We start from the raw sequence: 14,537 nt of genomic DNA, 5'->3' as shown, positions 1-14,537 counted from the left end.
TCTCTGTCTCCCTCTCTCTCTCTCTCTCTCTCCCCCTCATACCCCTTGAGAAGTCAAGCAGTATGATAGCCACTATGCAGGCAAATTCATGCAAAACATATTTCCATAATAGCCATTGAACAAGGGTTCACTAAATGCTAGCTACCATGTACTGGGGCAGTGGATAGAAAGATAAAAGGAAAGAGATCCTGTCTTTGTGAAACTTACATTCTATTGCTGGAGGGGAGGAAGAGCCTATTTGCATAGACAGTTATAAATACGAGGAGATTTTTGAGGATGGAGAGAGAACTGATAAGCAGGCGATCTGGAAAGGCTTTTTGTAGCAGGTGGCACCTTGGGCAAGTCTGGGAACGTCTAACTGCCAATCATGGGGCCGTATGTTAGTCTTAGAATAATGTTGTCTAGCAGCCTTCCTCAGACTCATAGAACATCTAGAATAAATATTTCAAGGTGAAAAGACTTGCCCAAGGTTTTGTAGCTCCATAGATAGTGAGTTCTATTTCAAAGAGGGCAACAAAGACATAAACCAAGATAGGAATTCAGGAAGACAGAGGTACATATACACACACACAGAGACAGAGACAGAAGCACAAAGAAAGATGGAATGAGAAAGACAAGGTGAGAAAGACAAATCCCTGGTCGGAGATGATGAGTCAGAGACAGAGAGGGAGAGAGACTGAATCTTGCTGGGACAGAAATCACCAAAGATACTGAGTCAGAGAAAGAAAAGTGACATATTCACTTATTCATTCAACAAGTACTTAATTTATCACCTACTACATGGTATTAGGGAGACAGACAAAGACAAAATTGTCCATTATTTCAAAGAGCTTACATTCTATTGGGGAAACATCACATATATAAATACAAAATCTATACAAGACTAGTTTGGTGGGGCTTAGAAACTAGGGAGCTCAGTGGTTAAGGGCACTGGACCTGGAGTAAGGAAAACCAAGGTTCAAATTTGGACTCAAACATTTTCTAGCCATGTGACCTTGGACCAGTCACTTAGCCTTTTATTACCTAACAAAAAGATCCGCTGGAGAAGGAAATGACAAACCATCCTAGTATCCTTGCCAAGAAAACCTCTATGGATAGCTCTGGACCATGCGGTTACAAGAAATCCAACATGACTGAATGACAACTGACTGAATAACAGGGGAGGTCAGGAAAGGCCTCATTGTCTCAAGAAGCAGCATTTGAGCGGAGTACTTAAGGGTGCTGGGGAGTTGAAGAGACAGAGTCAAGGAGGGAACACATAGAAGGCAGCCCAAAGGCACAGGTCTGAGTTAGAATGTGTGAGGGATGGCAAGTGGGCAGGTGTAGCTTGACCACAGAATGAGAGAAGGGAAGTCTCAGGGGGTGATGGAGCCAGTGTAAAGCAGCTTCCAAGAGTTGATTGTTAAATTTTCAATATGAACTTTTAGATCATGGAAATCAGAAAACACCAGAAATAAATGAAGGTTGGACTTATTTTTGTTGATTGTCAAGGCAATGAAGTTTTTGAGAAAATGTTAATAATGCAGATTGAGCTTTAAAGGGGATACAACATTTGGGGAGGGGCTAGTTGTTAAATATTTACCAGCATACCCTATTAATGTATAATAAGCCTGGAAAGATAGAGTGGAATTATATTGTAAAGGGCTTTAAATGCCAGACAAAGGAATTTTTGTTTTATCCTCAAGGCAGTAAGGAGCCAGTTGAAATTTTTTGAGCAGGCAAGTGACTTGTGACATAGCGCAGAAAGGAGATGCAGAGGAAGGCAGAGAGTACTAGAAACAATGGAAAACCCGCAAGGATAAACAGAATCAGAGGCTCAGAAAGTCACAGACTTAGAAAAAGACTAGGATATATTAGAAGTCAGAGAGGACATGTGAGAAAAAAGGGAATGGGAGGATGGAGTCAGATACCAGGTAATCCTCCATTTCATTGGGTAAAAGCCATTTCTGAAACTTTCTTCTAATACCTTGCTTCTTGCCCATAAGACCTCTGCTGTGTTTTTTTTTTAATAGCCCCTTCCAGAGGCTAAGGGACCGGAGAGCCCAAGGGATCTGAGATACTGTAGGTAAGCCTTATGCTTTCTCCCTATACTTCTGTTCATTGAGGACCTAGAAGAAACTCAGGCCTTCAGAAGCCCCAGGCCAGGGAACAAAACAGCCCCTCCTGACTCTATGTAGCCCATGGTAATAGCCACACCAGTCTCAATCTCAAAACATCTCTGTATCCTCCTTCTCCCCTTGGCCCCCATTGCTGCTTCCTTCTCAGGGCTTTCCAGGTCAAATCCCCTAGCTAGGAATTGAGGAACTGGAGCCATCCCAGCCCCACCTGAGCACAGATTAAGTCATGAAGCTCTAATTTAATGCCTGCTGACACAGGGGAGCTGCTTTCTCTTCATAAGCCAAGAGATCTGTTAAAGAGCCAGTGTCCCGTTTTCAGACTCTTCTGTCCAAATCTGTTAAAAATCCAACCCATTAGGATCCCGGGTCTTTCCTGCCCCCTGAAACTTGTCACACATAAATGTTGAGCAGTCACTCTCCTTTCATTCCCCCACCCCCACCCTGAGAAATACTGGGAGAATGGATGGTTTGCAGGACAGACTAAGGGCCAGAACGATAGATAAGGACATGTGGTACAATCTATCCCTCCCTGATGAAGATTAATTGAAGGTGAAATAGCACATCTGTAGCTCGGGGGGCCAATCTGCTTTGGAAACCCCACCGACAGCCAGGGAAGACTGTTCTGCTAATGAGATAATCATTCATATAGAGATAGCAGCCAGGGGGAGGGAAAGGGACTGGCAGTGAGGGGATCACTAGCAAGGACTTTAGGGGAACCCATCAGTTGTGTCTGGAGGTGAATGCTTCTTGCTGGTGTCAGCAGATAGGCATAGGAAAGAAAGAAATGTCAGTCAACAGATGGTCACACACACACACACACACACACACACACACACACAGAACCTACACAGGGAGCAGCCTAAAGCATATGTGGCAAAGAAGATTCATTCCCTGCCCTCTGGGAGCATCTGGTCCAATGGGGAAGTTCCATCTGGGAATGGAGTCCAGATTCAGGAAAGGAAAGGAAATCTTCTGACAGAGATAAGGGTAATAGATGGGATAGTCAACTCTCCCTCATGATTGCTGAGAGAATGGAGCGGGGTATGTATAATTCAAAACATGAGATAATTTTTAAATGGTCCTTGGCTGCAAGTAGCATTATGGGATTGTGTTTGCCAAAGATCTCCTTTCCTAGCTGGATTTTCTCAGGATGGAAACTAAAGCAGGACCCTGCTACAGATGGAGCCAGAAGTTGGGGAGGTGACCCAGAAAGAAGTAAGTTACAGAGGAGTGAAGTAGTTTAAGGTTGGAAATTTGTGGCAGATTTCAACAAAGTGGAAAATCCCAATGCAGATGGCAGTGGAGAGTTCATGGTGACATTTCTCTGACTCGCTGAACACGAATAAATAGATAGTTGAACGAAAAAGAATCTATCGATCATTTACTATGTGCTAGGCACTGTACTAAGATCTGGAGATAGAAATGCCAAAGGGGGACAGTCCTTGCTCTCAAGGAGCTTACAAGCTAAAAGATGAATATAACACTTAAAAGAGAGAGATATCCAGGGAAAGATATTCTGGTCTTAAAGGTCACAAAGATGGTGAAATGAAAGAAGAGGGTATTCACATAAAAATAGCATTTTGCCAGAGGCAATGGTAGGCTTAATTTTTTTTTTTAATCTTTACCTTCTGTCTTGATACTATGTATCAACTCCAAAGCAGAAGAAGGGAAAGGGCTAGGCAATTAGGGGTAAGTGACCTGTCCAAGGTCACACAGCTAGAAAGTGTTTGAGGTCATATTTGAACCCAGAACTTCCCAATTCAGGCCTGGCACTCTATCCATTGATCCACCTAGTTTCCCATAGGCAGGGTCGATTTCATTGCAGTTATCTCATTATTTCTGGGCTCTTAGCTCCTTATCTGTTCTTCCTATTCATAGAAAAGAACCCAGAGACTATTTAATCCAACCCCATCATTTTACAGATGAGAAACTGAGTACTAGGGAGTTTAAGTGATTTGTCCAACATCACACAGCTAGTAAGATAAGAAGAAGAATTTGAAACCAAACCTTGTGATTCTAGAGTGAGCTTTTTCTTGTATATCATGTATTCCAGGCTCTGACCCTAATATGCTAACAAGAATCCAGTTCTTGCCATCTAGGAATGTACAGTATAGCTATAAAGAGATGATGTGGCAAAGAAATACACAATCACTTTGTAGCCAACCTGATCTTAGTCAGGCTAGTTCTCAGGCAACAGACATGCAGTCTGTCACAAAGCCTGTGCTCAAAGCTATTCCAGTTTAGTAACCTTTCCCAAATCTGTCAGAGTTTGTGATCAACTAGCAGAGCCTTCAAGAAGTCAGGGTGACCTCCACATCATAATGAAGCAATAGAGGAGGGCTTTTGTAGATTCTCTGAATCCAATAGATGTTTAATAAATATTTGCTGAATTGAATTAAAATGATCCTCCATAGCCAGCTACCTTAAGATTGTCTGTGGGTGCAGAACTGAATGTGTCTATCTTTGATTTATCCCCGAATCAACGAGAACTGGTTTGGGTATTGTCTACATCACCTCCCCCTCTTATCCTACTCCCAGAACAGATAATTGGGAATTAACTGTAAGCCCCCAATCTCCTCAAGTTCCCAGCATTCATCCATCACCACGGACAGCACATCCCAATAGAGGTGACATCCTTCACTCCCTTCAAGCTGCTGCAGCAGACACATTGATTGCTTCAGTTTATGTCATCCTTGAGGCTGAGGTGTCTTCCTCCCCAACTTCCTCTCTAAGATTTTGTTTATTCTTTCACTTTCCCCAAAAGGTCTTTCGGAACTCCCTAATCCCTTGTTAGCTGGGATCAATTTTGAATCCTATGGGGGTACAGCTTGTGACATTTTTTGTTCTGAATCCAATCACTGTGAATTTATCCTGTTCCATTCACACGCACACACATGCACACACACATGCACACACACACACACAATCACCATCACCATCACCGCCACTATCACAGTCCCCTCTCCCTCCCTACTTGATGTATAGCCCTATCTAGTCTCCTATATTACACACTCAGCATTCACTCCACGCTGTCTATAGCTGCAGGTCACACATATTCATTCGATTTAGTGAGTCCCATTAATTCCCCTATTAAGATATCTCTGCAGGTCCTTCAAAGAAGTAGAAAAAAAGAGCTGGATAGCTCCCTCCTGTGGAGGGAACTGTCCACAAGTCCACAGTGCTGAAACCTTTGTTCGCTTCTCTCCTCTCTAGTTTAGGAATATAGTATATATTACTAATCTTCTGTAAGGTTTGGGTTTCTGAACTGCACCCCCTCTTCTCGGGGATTTAGTTCTTATATACCAACACACATGGTTCCTATCCTATTATTCCAAGAACTATAATTTAACCAGGCACTTTATAAAGTGGGGGGGGGGGCAGCTTTTAGGACCGATAAGAAATTTGTGTATATGTATTTTATTTTATTTTTTAAAACCCTTACCTTCTGTCTTGGAATCAATACTGTGTATTGTGTAAGGGCTAGGCAATGAGGGTTAAGTGACTTTCCCAGGGTCACACAGCTGGGAAGTGTCTGAGGCCAGATTTGAATCTAGACCCTCCCATCTCTAGGCCTGGCTCTCCATCCACTGAGCTACCCAGATGCCCCCTGTGAATGTATGCATGTATATATATATATATATATGTATATATTTATTTATTTATATTTATATATATATATACATAATATATATATATATATATATATATATTTTAGAAGGATACAACCTTGAGGATTCTCCTCACTCTTCCAATCTCCAAGTTTAATCATGGGTGCAGCATCCACACCCCATTAAGACCCTCTCCTGGTCCTGCAATGTGTGGGATCAGGAAATAGAAACTCTTAGTGGGAAGAGACTAATTGGCACATGAAAACCATCTCATTCATTTCCAGAGATTTCCTGACAATTAGGGAAAGGCTACAGGAGTGCTAACACACCCACTGGGCAAGGTAAAGTCTCTTCTAAATGTGACTTTCAAGGCCAAGAAGCTAACTGAGGTCAGAGAGAAAATGGTTTCTGCCTATAGTAGACTTCCATAACGTGAGCATTGGTGTATATGTGTGCATTCTCTCTCACACACACACATACAGATGGACCTTGTGCTTGTGGCACCTCCCTTCTCATTTCTGGACTACTTTCTCTTTCAGAGCCTCCTTCTACTTTCCCGGATTTTCATATTTTGGCAGAAGGATATATACAGCCATATATGGTGCTGAAACTGTCAACATTTAGTAGCCTCTAAGCTCCTGAAAGTCAGAGGCTGACCTGCTCACAGACAGACTCACCAGGTTAGAGTTGGAAGTGACCTTCAAAGTCATTTTCCTTTTACAGAGGAGAAATTTGAGGCCCAAGAGCTTAAGTGACTTGCCCAAGGTAAAGAATCCATAAGCAACAACGCTGAGATTGAAATTCCAGTCCTTTGCCTACTGTTTCCATTATGTATAGTTCTGCACAAATCCTCATTGTATTATATGTTATTCAATTAGTCAATAAATCACCAGGGAAACATTTGAGTCATTTCTGTATGTTGGGGAAAAGGTTAGAATAGAATAGAAAGCTCAAGAGATGAGACTAGAGTCAGAAGGATCAAAGTTCAGGGGAGGCTTCAAAGAAGAAATGAATTGTTTGAGGTGTTTGTTTTAGCCTGGGAGTTGAAGTAGGAGAGAGACATCAAACCAAGGAGGGGAAGCAAAGGAGGGGATAGAATAAGGGCCAATCTGAGGATACTGGTTTGGGAATAAGTGAGATAGATGTGTGTAGGAGATGTTGAAATTTACTTAGCTAGAGCAAAAGGGTTGAAAGGAAAGATGAAGCTAGAGATGCGAGGATGGGAACAGAAGTGAGACAGCTAGAAGAGGAACTTTTAATTCCGTGATAGGGCATTTGGATTTAATCTAATAGGCAATAGGGACCTATTGTAGATTCTGGAGGAAGGGAGTGATATGAGAAATAAAATGATTCAGCAAACTGATTTTTTTGGCTGCTGATTCTGGAACCACCAAGAAAATTTACTCCCTAAGGAAGCAAGAATCTGGGACCAGGGTCAGATTTTATTGGTCTGGGAAATTTCATCTTCTCTTTCATTTGATAAATCATTTTCTAGACAGAGATCCTGGAGTGGTTTGCCATTTCTTTCTCCAGGGCCTCCATTTTACATCTGAGTAAACTGAGGCAAACAGAGGTTAAGTAACTTGCCCAGGGTCACAAAGCTAGTAAATATCCATGGCTGGGTTTGAACTCCATTCCTCCTGACTCTAGACCCAAAAAATCTATCCAATGTGCCACTTAGATGCCCCTCTCCTTTCTCTCTCAGTTGCTAAATGTTGAATTACTGGTTTTTCTACCTTCCAGCTATAAAACTGAGCTCCTTGGCTGTTCCAGAGATCTCATCTTTAATAGTGAATTCTTATCTCTTACACAGACCATGTCCACAATATTACAGCCCCGTCACTGATGCTGAGCTTCCACTCCCTGAACTGAGCCTTTTCCCTAATAATCAGCCTCTCTCTCAGGCACTGAGTACCCATTCCTATCACTTAGTCTTTGAAATTAAGCTCTCTTCATTCTAAACCCTGAGCTTCCATAACTGGAACTCAAACCACCTCACTAATTCCTATCCACTACAGGGATTCCTGAGATCTAACAATGAACCTCCTTCCCAAATGAGTACTCAGACTTCATCTTTGGTTCTGAGTCTCTATCATAATCATAAGAAACCCCAACAGTGACATGGAGACTCCCCTCCCCAGAATATCCAGACCTGAGTCCTCACCCCTATGTTGAAACTCCTATCACTGACTCTGAGCTTTCCTTTCCAGAACTGGACCTCTCTACTCCATTGTGAACAACCATTCCGAGCGTTCATCCATCCCTGGCACTGGAGTCCTTGTACCTGGAACTGGTACCATTCCTACGATCACTGACTCCCATTCCTGACACTGAGTTCCCATCACATCCTCAATCCAGAGTCTACAACCCTAATAGTTAGTCCCCACCCCCACCATTTGAGCCCCATAGCTTTACTAAGCACTCAGCCATCATCCCCAGTTCTCAGCTCCTATCTCCTCCACACCCACACTAGCATCCTTGGCTTCCACTGTCTCCTCTTTGTTTCTTCGGTCTCCACCCTGCTCCACTGTTCTGTGATCCTATCACCACTCGGAAACAGACACTCCCCCCTTGGGGCCTGAGATAGGCATCATGAGTCCTTGCCAATTATTCCAGCAGTGGGGGAGGAGGAGGCAGACATTGGACACAGGCCTGCTCTTCCTGCTCTCAGCCTCCTTTGGCCGGAAGGCACCCAGAGGCAGACTCCTGCCTCCCCTCCTGTCCAGAACATTCCCTTCCTCCATTCTTCCTCAATCTCCAGCAATGTCCAGACCCTATTCATATTCTGGCCAGGCCTCTGAGAAGAGGTCTCTGCTTTCACCCTATGCATGTCTCTGCATAAATACACATTAGCCATCATTAACCAGATGCTGACACATCTATCGGAATCCTACTGCATCCTCATTGATTCTCATCATTGAAACATGGGGAAATCGATGCACTCTCTCATAATGCACAGCTTTGCCTCTCCCCTCTTCCTGTCCCCTTTCCCCCAGCATTGACTCAAGAGCCCATCCTAACAGGGAAGCAAGCATCCCACTGGGATGTTCAGTGAGGAAACAGACCCTCCTCCCCAGTGAGGCTCTCAGCCTTAGGGAAGGCATTGGTGTTAGTGCTATGTACTATGGACCCAAACAGGCTCCAATTTGGGACTTATGAGAGGAAAAGGAAAAGCATGACAAGTAGTGCCATTCAGTAAAGTGGGCCAGAAGTGTGGCTAGCAGGATCCTAGCAGAGGGATCTTCCTGATGGTTATAATATCATCACAATGTAGTGTACAAAGCGTTTCCTTCACAACAATGCCGAGGGAGAGGCAGATAGTGAGGTGTTATTGTCCTAATTGAGGTCTGGAAACATAACATGACCTATGCTGTGCAATGGTTTAGCTGCCCAGTGGCAGAGGGGATGGGACAGAGTGCTGAGGCCAAGAGCACTGCAAAGATGCTTGAGGGTAGGTTTGGAACACTAAGGGTTCACGTGGAAGCAATTTAAATTTCTCTCCACTCTGGGAGAACTCCATGCTGAAATTGGGGCTCACGGTTAGGGCTGGAAACTCAGGGTTAAGGAAGGAGGCTCAGGGTTAGGGCTTGGGGTTCAGAGTTTAGGGCAGGGACTCAGTGCTAGGACTGAGGCTGAGGGTTAAGGAAGAGGAGTCAGTGCCAGGGACAGATGCTTAGTTAGAGTGAGGGCTCAATTCGTGGTAAGGTAGCTTTCTGTCAGGAAGTGGGTTGACACCAGAGATAGAGGCTCAGTGCAAATGATGAGTGCTCAGGGTTGAGACTGGGGACTCAGTTCTGGAGAAAGGGCCTGGGTTCTGGGAACTAGGGTTCACTTCTGGGAATTGGAATGTAACTGAGGAGGAATAATAAGAGAATCCTTTACAAAGGCTAAGGAAGGACCCTGGTATTCTCATAACCTAGAGATCCCTACCAAACCTCTGAGACAGATCCAGGGGCTAGGGCCATATTAGGAAGTCAGAAGGCCTTCTGAAGACTGGCAAACCATCTCTGTTACTCATTTCAGTTGAGCCCTTCTCTGGGATCCATAACACACTCACTCACACACACACACACACACACACACACACACACACTCACACAGATTTGCATGCACACATTTGAGAGATGGCATCAGATGGTGGAATGATAATAGGGTCCACTGGAATCAAGGTACCTGGGTTTGAATCCCAGCCCTGATACATTCTATGTGATCTTAGGCAACTTATTTGCCCTCTCCAGGCCTCAGTTTCTTTATGTGTAAAACAAGGAGATTAGGATAATTATGAAGTCCCTTCCAGGCAGTGAATATGAGTCAGGGAATAAGCAATCCCATGACTCTAAGGCAACCACACCATAGCAGACCAGAGAGAGGTGCTAATACCAGCAAAGGGCCAACAGATCATGCCCACCCCTGCCTGAGGCAAAGGGGCAATAACTTGGAAAAGAACATTTTTTTTTGTCTAGTCCTTTGAAAGTGTGTATGTGGGAGAGATCAGACAGTTATAGATCAGTTGGATCAAAGGAAATGTAATTCAGTGGGGCAGAAAGAAGTAGGCAACTGAGAATGAGAAAGTCTGGGTTCTAATTCTATTTTTCCTACCAATAAACTCTACTTTTGGCAAGTTCCTTCCCCTCATGGTGCCTTCGTTTCCTTATTTGTAAAAGGGAGGAGTAAAAGAAGGTGAAGTCTCTTTATATCTGATGTTCCGTGATTTAATGATAATTTTTTTCAGTTACCTGAGAACTCATGAAGCAGGGTTTTGTTTTGTTTCAGGGGGTTAGGAGGCAGAGGGGGAAGGGTAGGGATTGGGTCTATGATTCCATTGATGTAGAGAACTACCAGTGAAGAATTTTTACTACCAGTACACATTGGCACCCGCTTTGCAGCTTAGTCTTCAAGAATCACCTAAGGCTACAGAGAAAGTGACTTGCCTAGGGTCATATAGCCCATTTGTGTCAGGGGCAGGACTTGAACCAGCTTGTCCCAGCTCTATGGACAGTCCTCTATGACACAGTTGCCTCTCAGAAAGAGTTCCTTAAATAGGATCACAGATTTGGAAGTGGGAGGGACCTTAGAGGTCACTTTGCACTCAATCAGATTTAGATTTGAAAGGCACCTTCAAGACCAAGCTAGCTCAACTCCTCAATTTTACAGATTTAAAAATTGAAGCCCAAAGAGGGTATAGGGAGTAAATGACAGAATCAGGAATTGAATTGGTTCTTCTGGTTCCAAACATAGTGCCCTTCCAATGAAATCAAGTCCATTTTTATAGCTAAGGAAACATCCCCAAGGTAACCAACAGACTTAATCTCCTACAGCTGTTATGCTCTAATTAAAAGGAGATTGTAATCTTCCCCAACCCAAGCATATCAAAGACCAGAGATGTACAGCTGGAAGGGACCCTAAAGTCTAAGCTTCTAATTTTACAGGTGGGGAAACTGAGACCTAAAGAAGTTTTATTTAACTTACTCAGGATTTGAAACCAAGGTCTTCCTGATTCTCAGTCCTTCACTCTATACATTATACCACACAGCTACCCTTGAGACCTAGATGAGATTCTCAGTCCTTTCCTATGGTGATAAATACCATTCCCATACTTAACCCATGATCATGACCACACCAATCATTACATCTGCATGGACCAGATCATATGTTCTTTCTAGACACATACCCTCTGAGTCCTGTTCTCCATGTCTCTCCCTTCCTGCCTGGTGTGAATCTCTCCTCTCAGCCAAAGACTACAGAAGCATGAGAGGAGAGAAGCGATTTTCCATTTTATTTTTGACCATGGCCTGATTTCTTTTGAGATGACCCGAATTTCTTCCAGGCCCCAGGCCCAGAGGCTTTGGCATATTTTCCTATAGAAGCATCTGAGTTGTGCAAAGAGAAGATACAGGAGAAAACTGAGCAAGCGAAATGTTACCACCCCCTCCCCCTCATTCCCATCTCCCTCCGCCCTCATCCTGAAAATAGCAGAGGGGAACTTGGGACAGAGCACACACACACACTCTCTCTCTCTCTCTCTCTCTCTCTCTCTCTCTCTCTCTCTCTCTCTCTCTCTCTCTCTCTCTCTCTCTCTCCTCTCCTCTCCTCTCCTCTCCTCTCCTCTCCTCTCCTCTCCTCTCCTCTCCTCTCCTCTCCTCTCCTCTCCTCTCCTCTCCTCTCCTCTCCTCTCCTCTCCTCTCCTCTCCTCTCTTCTCCTCTCCTCTCCTCTCTCTCTCTGACTGTATCTGTCTGTCTGTCTGTCTCTATCTCTGTCCCTCTGTCTCTGTCTGTCTGTCTCTCTTCCTCTCTTCCCAAAGCTCTCTGCCACCCTGTGGCCCCATAGCAATAGTGACATTGAGAAGGACAAGGATTATGGACCCTGGCCAGGGACCATGGACAGAGGTTTGTGGTTGAATCTCAGCTTCCCAGGCTGCTCAGAAAAGAAGGCAGGAAGGGATGTAGCAAATTGGCTCCCCTGCGGGCAAAGACCCTCAGGACCACTTCCTATAGGTCCATCTGAGGTTTTTAGGATTCTCAGATCAAGAGTTAATCACTCTCTCTGCAGAGAGTATTGCTGACGGGAAGCCCTGCTCTCTCTGCATTTTTCCCTGGCCTTGTGATGTTCTCAGTGCAGAGGATTCCTCTCCTATCAATGCAGCTCAGTGTCTGCTCTGCTACCTCAAATAGCTAATAAAAACAATTCATATTTATTAAGCACCTACTAAGTACCAGGCTCTGGGCTAAGCACTCTGCAATTGTGATCTCATTTGATCCTCACAACAACCTTGGGAGGCAGGTTTTACATTTTACAGATGAAGAAAGTAAGGCAAACAGAGAGTAAGTGATTTGTCCGGGGTCATATAGCTAGTGTCTGATGTCAAATTTGAACTCAGGCCTTCCTTACACCTTTTCAGTTGTCTCTAACTCTTTACTACCCCATTTGATGTTTTCTTGTCAGAGATACTAGATTGGTTTGCCATTTCCTTCTCCAACTCATTTTACAGATGAGAAAACTGAGGCAAACAGAGTGAAGTGACTTGCTTAGGGTTACACAACCAGAAAGCATCTGAGGCCAGATTTGAACTCAGGAAAATGAGTCTTTCTGACTCCAGGTCCAATATTCTACCCACTGTACTACCTAGCTACTCCAAAGGCTATTTTAGACAATCTCTTAAAACTCCTTTCAGATCTGACAGCTAGTTTATGAACCCTCACAAATGAATAGCATCTGTCTAGTGTCGCTCCAGCACCCCCCTGATCCCTGTTGATTTTTATAGTTCCCCATGAATAAATCTTTCTCCTCTGTGTACTCTCAGACCTGGGGCTCTTGGAAGACAGGACTGTGGCACTCTCATCAATCAATCAATCAACATTTATTAAGCCCCTATTATGTGTCAGGTACTTATTGTGCTGGGTACTAGGGATTCCAAGACAAAAGCCAAACAGTCCCTGCCCTCAGGGAGCTTACATTCTCTCAGAGGAGCCAACATGTTCACATATAAGCACACAGAGTACTATACATATGATATCCGTGAAGTAATATTAGGAGAGAGTTGCTAGTGGGGAGGGCAGGAAAAGTTTTATGCAGAAAGTGAATGCTGAAGGAGGCACAGTGGCAGTAATGAGGGAGGACATGTCAGGCATGGGGGACAGCCAGAACAATAGCATGTCTCCCTGAGAGTGATGCAGAAGAAAAGGAGTGACCTCTGTGGGCAAGGACTTTATCTCCCCATAAAATGAAAAGTTCTCCAAGGATAGAACTTGTCTCCCCATTAGGCCAGGGTCTTTGAACAGCTCTGTCTCTTTCATCAAATAGACTCTTGCATGTATGGTGGTGATGTTATATTCCCTGAACACTTAATCTGTCCCCATGACACTCACTACCAGCTGTGATCAGTTCATGGAGGGCACCCAGGCTGCCAGGGGAAAAGTGAAAGCATGATGGTTTTCATGGATGCTCCCTCTGACTTTTCTTTTCTTGGGGGCATAATTGCTAGATCCCAGTCATCTGGAAAAACTACCGTAAATGCCATCCAAAATGCCCAAGTGGACTTTGGCATAGGATGACCCCAAGAAGAGCCCCAGGAATAGTAGCATAGTGTAGGGGAAAGAATATTGTAGTTCAAGTCAGAAGATGTGTTCAAATATAATCTCTGCTACTTATTACCTGTGTGACCTTGGGAAAGTCACTGCCCCTCAGAGTTCTCATCTTTAAAATGAGAGAGTTGGACTGGATGGCCTCTGAATTCCCCTCCAGTTCTGATCCTATGAGAACAATTTGCAAAATGCTTTCCCTGAGGCAACCCTGTGAGATGAATGGTACCCATATGGAAACTGAAGCCCAGAGGGGGCACATAAATTACCCAAGGTCATGCAGCATGACATGAGATTCTAATCTGGGTCTTTGGACTCCTTCAAGGGATCTCTTTACAACATCCCCTTGTTTTTCCTAAGTAACGCAGACCAGTGCTGACCACTAGAAGTCAGATCAGAGCAGACATTCATTCTATTCAGAATTATCCAACATACATCAGCACAGAGCAGGACAAGCTCATATAGATTGGTGCAGATGGTAGAGACTGGGGCAAACCAGCATCACAAGGGTTACCACCCATATTCCTGAAGCAGAATTGTCTCTCATCCTTTCTCTCCCTCTCCTTGGATTCTCAAGAGGGAGGAGACTCTTCTATTTGTTAAGTAACCTAGGAAGGAGAAGAGGCAGGAAGGAGAGCTAAAAGCCTTTCTGTAAATTATTCAGTAGCTGCCAGGGCTCTAGTCTCCTCTGGAGCCACTACTGGGGAGAGAGCCCAGAATCAGCTCCCAAGGA

The 14,537-nt window shown here is 44.1% G+C and overlaps 1 protein-coding gene and 1 long non-coding RNA gene across 3 annotated transcripts in view; one reads left to right on the top strand and one right to left on the bottom strand.

The window, feature by feature from the left end:
• Positions 1–14,537, bottom strand: part of SRRM3 (serine/arginine repetitive matrix 3) — a 110,364-nt gene that overhangs the window by 71,491 nt on the left and 24,336 nt on the right. The window lies entirely within an intron of this gene.
• Positions 1,073–10,492, top strand: LOC103105913 (uncharacterized). The gene is made up of 3 exons (XR_463584.3): positions 1,073–1,282; positions 2,013–2,065; positions 7,936–10,492. It is a non-coding gene; the product is annotated as an uncharacterized LOC103105913 (long non-coding RNA).

The sequence above is a fragment of the Monodelphis domestica genome, chromosome 2 (genome assembly GCF_027887165.1).
Source record: "Monodelphis domestica isolate mMonDom1 chromosome 2, mMonDom1.pri, whole genome shotgun sequence".
Classification (NCBI taxonomy): domain Eukaryota; kingdom Metazoa; phylum Chordata; class Mammalia; order Didelphimorphia; family Didelphidae; genus Monodelphis; species Monodelphis domestica.
The sequence above is the reverse complement of the archived record's forward strand: the minus strand, read 5'-3'. Positions and strand labels throughout refer to the sequence as shown.